Genomic DNA, 6,512 nt, shown 5'->3' with positions numbered 1-6,512 from the left:
CACACAGGTTCAAGATCTCCCTGCCACCTGCTGTGAAAACAGCACTGCCCCTGGAGTTAGATTCTAGGGGACAAAGCTCTACCTCTGTGTTTTTCTGGATCATTCTGTCGGGATCTAGCAGTACTTTTCTAGGTGCTTCTCAGAGATGTCCCAGAGTCACGCCTGGGGACTTGAGGCAGTGAGGGCCCTGTGAGAGCAGAGCACCCCCAGGGGGAGGGGACCCCAGGGCAACAAAGACCGGAGCTGAAGCCAGAGCCAAACGCACCGGTGGCCCCGTGCTGACCCCTTCTCCAGCCCCCTCCTCCAGCCCCTTTCTGCAGCCCCCTTCTCCAGCCCCTTCTCCAGCCCCTTCTCCAGCCCCTTCTCCAGCTGTGAGGAAGGCAGAATGACTCCCCATCCCACCCCATCCATCTGCAAACCCTGACAAGGAGTTGAATTTAAGAAACATTTCCTAAAACGGTGGCTGTGGCATCTAGGGGAACTTGATGTGTTCCAGCAGGTGTTATGGTAATGCGCGCTTCTCCTCTGGGAGAAGAGGTCTCCTAGGGGAGACCCTTACGAGTGTGGGTCACACCGATTCCCACAGACGTCCAAGCAATTCACCCTTAGAGGGGCTGTGAGGGCTTCTACTCGGGGCAGCCGGGAGAAGAGCAGTTGTAGATAACACGTCCCTGACAGTATTCTCATTCATCTTGTTTAATCCGTTCTCAGAACTGGGTGGGGGTGGGGGTGGGGGTGGGTCGGTGTACGCTCGATTGCCGTGTTTGAGGAGAAAGTCACAAACAGCATTTCTCAGAGAACTTGGACATTAACTGGGGACATCAAACACCCATCCTCATGTTTCCTCCCCCTCACAGGTGGCACCAAGTCATTACAGACATCTGTCCCCTTCCTCTAGTGTCCCGGCTTGGCAAGGGAGAAAGGACTCCAGGCTTTGAAAGCAAGGGGCCCGGGTTCAAAATCACCCTCATGCTCTCACTTGCCCGGGGTGACTCACTTAGCCTCTCGGTCTCCACATCCTCCACGTCTCCAGGCAGGAGACGTCGCCTGCCTGGCAGGTGTGCAGAGAGGAAGCAGGACGCACAGCAGCCCCTGCTCCTGCAGCCCGTGGGGAGTTACAACCCCCAGTTGCTATTCCCAACCATCTCCCCACTTGTAAACACGATTTTCTTGTTCACGGCTGAACCCTGTTCAGAAAAAGACACTTGCAAGAACCCGTTCTGCCTCCAATCTGTTACCTTTGCCAAGCAGGTCTCTCTGGGCCAAAAAGGGAGGGCGGATTTCTCCTCACCTAAAGCGCAGACGGTGCTGTTGAGCACCGGGCTGCCTGGGGCTGGTGCCCAGGGACACCTGCAGCCTTGGTCTCTCGCCCCCGTCCAGTGCCCGGCACCTCCTGCCTCGTGTAGGGCCAATAAGCTCACTCGTCCCTCATGGACATGTCCCCAGCCGAAATCTTACCTGTGAGTGGCCTTCCCTCCGCAGTGGAAATGCTCAGTGAGGGGGGCAGCCGCTTCAGGACCAGGAGATCTGCCCCACAAACATCCCCCCTGAACTTCTGTCCCGGCTGGGGTCACTGCTCTTTCTTTCCTTGTATTGTTCCCAAGTGGGCCGTGATCGTCCCTCTCTATGGAAACCACTCCACTCCCTCGTGCATATATATAAAAGTGACAGATCACGGGGTGGGTTGTAATTCCAGACGTGGTGTCTACACTGGGACGCGATTTCATTTAAAATACGACCCAACCAGCTGTCCGCGTCATGGAGATGACAGGCACTCTGTATCCTTGACCCCTCCCACACACCTTCCACCGGTCCTCCCCCTTCCCACTTCCCCTCCTGCCCTAGCAACGTGCTCATTGATAAAAAGAAGGAAAAAAAAAATACTCTGTTAAATTGAGAACAGCTCCTTTGAAGAGTTTTATCAGGGATCTTAGTTCTTCCTGATTTCAGCCTTCCTTGCATCCTTGTCAGGCTGCCCCTCCTTTTGGAAATCTGGATGCAGGACCGGCTCTGAAAGCAGACAAAGTGACGTGAAGTTCATCTTTTCACTTGTAGTTCTGGTGGGTTCTGAGACGCACTGTTATCTCTGGTGACTCACAGAGCTTTCTAAGTTTGTGTCCATCAAAGGGCACATCGGGAGACGGGCACAGTGTACCTAGAGCTTCTGAGGGGAAATCATTTGAATTTTACCCATTTTTTTTTTTCATCTGTTCATCCAACACTTTTGAGCATCTGCTATCCTAGCAGTTACTGGCAGGAGCCTGAGGAACTGGAAGAAGTCGAGAACCCTGTTCTTACAGGCATCACAGTAGAGACAGATATGTAAAAACAGCCTAATCTCAGCATGGCCAATACCATAGTACTGAAGGGAGCATGCCTGTGCTGGAGACTCGACACAGGTAACTCACACAAAGAGAGGAGGGCAGAGGTTCAGACAGGAAGGAGGTTTGGGAGGGAGAGAGCCTGCGAAGAGAGGCTGGGAGGCAGGCAGGCAGGTGCTGAGTCAGGAGGCTGGCTTCACCCTGGGAGGTAAGGAACACCCAGGCGAGAGGCTTTCGATTTCATTCCAAATGTATCAGCAAAGATATGGGGACCTGTAGGCAGGTAACCTCCTTGTTTCACAGGTAAGGACACCGAGGACAGAGTCACGGTGAGCATCTGAGTCTCATGTGGGCTGAACCATTTGGAAGGGCCATGCAAGACCCAGGCTGTGTCCGGACCTCTGGATAAGACCACACCTTCCCCTCCTAGACGGGCATTCCCGCCTCCTGAAGTTCTTCTAGACGAAAGGTAAGTGGACTTCTGGAACTATCCAAACGTTTTAATGCTCACGGATATTTTGTGGCACAAAAGGAAAGCCCTTGTGGGGAAGAAAGCCAAACCCTCCACAGCCTCAGCCTTGGTTGTAGACACGTAGAATTGGACCTCACTCGGTTCCTGCTTCTGGAGCTGCCTGGCTGGGCTTCTCCTGAGATCAGCAGCGACGTGAAACTAGAGATCTGAATCCAACTCATTCATTCACTTGTCCGTTCGTTCATATATTCGTCTTCGGGAGAGATCTTATTTCTCCCCATTTCAGATAATTAGGCAGTAATGGAATTTGTGTAGGCTGAGGGGTAGACAGTTGGAAGCCTGAGTTTAACCCCCCTTTCTGCCCTTCTGAGCTCTGGGATACCAGAGAAGCAGTCTTGTGAAGAAGATACCAAACACTGCTACCCCGAGAGCCGTGGGGATTCTCAGCCTTGGCACTATTGACATTTTGAGCTAGATGATGTTGTGGGGGCCGTCCTGAGCCTTGTAAGATGTTTGCAGTATCCCTCTACCTTTGAGACTTCAGAGCATACCCTCCCTTGCCCAGCTGTGACAACCCAAACTGTCCCCAGCTATGTACCCCAGGGGCAAAATGACCCCCATCTGAGAACCACGGCCAAGAATATGGGATTTAGAAGGAGATGCAATGAACATTGGCTGCTTCTTCTTCATATTCTTCTTCTTCTTCTTCTCCTTCTCCTCTTCCTCCTCCTCCTTTTTTCTGCCCATCTGCTCTCTCTTCTCAACTTCCTGCAAAATCTCTCCACCTGAGACCAAAGCCGCAGAAGCCCGTGGAGCCTCTTGGTGTCAGCGGCTAGTGGCCGTCCTTGAGCGCACCATCCCCTCTCCAAACAGACGTGGGCCCATAGGTTCCCCCTGGCCCATCTGGGTTGGCTTTGGGGTTGGCTGATTGCTCCTGTGAACTCTCGGCCTGGGACTAAGAGTGTCCCATGTGGGGTCCACGTAGCCCTGAGCGGTGGCTGAGCATGTTGTCCTAAAGATGCTTTTCTTAGAGCAGTCTATTTGCTGTACAACTGCAACAATGCTTCTGACTGCATCTGCTGGAGGCTTGGAGAGAGGCTTGGACAGAAAAAAAAAGCCAACTGGTGAGCAAAAGCCCCCAGGGTGTCCTTTCTAGCAAACAGTGGTTTCCCTTCGGTCCCTCTGCTAGAGGCCACGCGTGGCTCTGTGCTATGCTTGAGCTTTTCTCTGGCCTTGGTGAGCTATTAGTATCTCCCATGAATTCAGCAACAGAATGTTGTTTAGGGGTATAAATCCTCTACCATGTGGAGGCCTGAGTGGAAAGAAAATGCTGATCGTTTTCATATTCGAATAGAAATGCCTTATACTGGGGCACCTGGGTGGCTCCGTCAGGTGTCCGACTTCGGCTCAGGTCATGACCTCAATGGTTCATGAGTTCGAGCCCCGCGTCGGGCTCTGTGCTGACAGCTCAGAGCCTGGAGCCTGCTTCGGATTCTGTGTCCCGCTCTCTCTCTGCCCCACCCCGGCTTGTGATCTGTCTCTCACTGTCATTCAGAAATGAATAAGCCTTAAAAGAAATTAAAAAAACAACAACAAGAAATGCCTTATATTTATAAAGCTCATTTCTCCAAAGTGCTCAGAGCGGTTACATAGAATAGCATAGTTTCTCAATGTCTGTGCTAGGCAGTAAAAGAAAAAGGACAGGAAGAGGAATTAGGGAATTTCCAGAATACTTGATTTACAGGGGAGAGGTTTGACCTTGGCATCAGGAAAGAGCGTTTTCCCTTCTGCCTTGGCTGCCTGCATGGCTGTTTCATAGGGACTGTCACATTCTCTGCTCTTTTGTTTCCCGTTTTATGAAAGGTGGTTAGCGTGCCTTCGCCATTTTCTTAATGAGCTTGATGACAAGATAGCGTTCCTAAGAACTTGATGACGTTTTACAGGAACGCAGAATATTATTGTCAGCCTGACTTTCCAAATCTCCCCTTATTTTTCCTGATTCTCAGTTTTCCTCGACTCCTCAGTGTCTGGCAGGTGTGTGTTAATCTCCCATTGTGTTTGTGAGCTTGTCAATTTCTTCTTGTAAGTCTGTCCCTTTTGGAGTGTTGGGTACATACAAGCGGTCCGTTTCATCATTTTACTGTCAACCAGTTCATGCCAAAGAATGCCTCTTGTCTCGAAGTCTGTTCTGCTTGGGATCAACATAGCTACTCCAGTTTTCTGTTGGATAACATTTGCTTGGTGCATGTTTTCCGGACTTTTCTTTGTCAACATTTTTTTTTTTAATTTTTTTTTCAACGTTTATTTATTTGTGGGACAGAGAGAGACAGAGCATGAACGGGGGAGGGGCAGAGAGAGAGGGAGACACAGAATCGGAAACAGGCTCCAGGCTCTGAGCCATCAGCCCAGAGCCCGACGCGGGGCTCGAACTCCCGGACCGCGAGATCGTGACCTGGCTGAAGTCGGACGCTTAACCGACTGCGCCACCCAGGCGCCCCTCTTTGTCAACATTTTTATTTTTATTTTTTTGTAAATGGTACATATTTAAATTTTAAAATCTAACCTCATAACCTCTGTAATAACAAGGTCTTTAATACACTTACACTAATAGTGATTACGGGTATATTTGGATTTTTTTCTGCTGTCTTACTTCGGGCTTTCTGTTTGCCCTGGGTTGCCCCCCTTTTATCCTATTCATTTCTGTTTTTCCTTATCTGTGTTCTGCTCAATTAATTCTTCATTTTCATTTTTCCCTCTATTAGTTTATAATGTAAGCATTCAAAGCCACAATGTTTCCTCAAATCACTGCTTTCCCTACATCCCACAAAAAACGAACAGCCCACTTTTAATCTGGTGAAATCATTCTATCTGTTGAGGAGGGGAGACCCTTGCTTTGACCCATGTTTCTTGCAACACACAGGACTGATTTAATTGCGAATGGTTAGTATTTCTGCAATAATGGCCGACTGATCACACGGTGGTCATTTCCAGTCTTTTCTGATGGAGGTTCTGCAGCACCTCCTCCGAGCATCTATCACAAATCATTTTCATTTTGTATCCATTTTGAAACCAGAAGCAGTGGAAACAGGTGGGGAAAGTTCTGGCTCGTCTCCGTATCCAAGCACGGTGGTGATTTGTCAGACGTTTTATGGTCCTCTCTACCGGACTTTTGGTAGCTGGTTGATTTATAGAGCAAAGCTCCTGGGGGCCACAGGCAAGATGCAGGTGCCTCTGTCAAGGCCATGTGGAACAAAGAATCAAAGGCTTTCTGTTTCCCCAAGGAAGGATAGGACACGTGCCTTCTTGGATAGTCTTGTGTACCTGTTCCACTGCTATCTTCCCAAACTCAGTGGTCTGTGGTCTTACTTGGTAGATGAGATAATCAATACCGCCAGATCCACTTAGAGGATATAAGTTTTCTGTCATGACAAGGGAAATGAGACCTCTTCCAAACTTGCACGCAAAGCAATCGAGTGGGCAGCGTGCTCCCAGAGAGAGGTCCAGGTCTGTGCACCCCCCATCTCCGTGGAAGCACAGTCCATAGTGAGGGTGGCCCAGCACCCACCCTTCCTCCAAGTGCAGTAGATGCACCTTTGCCATTTCTTTCCCTTCTAGGGAAAGGGACCCTTTCCTTAGATTTGGAACCTCTGTCTACGTGCCTGCAGGTTAAGCAGGTACAATGCCCCATCAATTAGCTAATCAATGAATGAGGAATAAAA

Source organism: Prionailurus bengalensis, chromosome B4, assembly GCF_016509475.1.
Source record: "Prionailurus bengalensis isolate Pbe53 chromosome B4, Fcat_Pben_1.1_paternal_pri, whole genome shotgun sequence".
NCBI lineage: Eukaryota > Metazoa > Chordata > Mammalia > Carnivora > Felidae > Prionailurus > Prionailurus bengalensis.
This window is presented reverse-complemented; position numbering follows the sequence as displayed.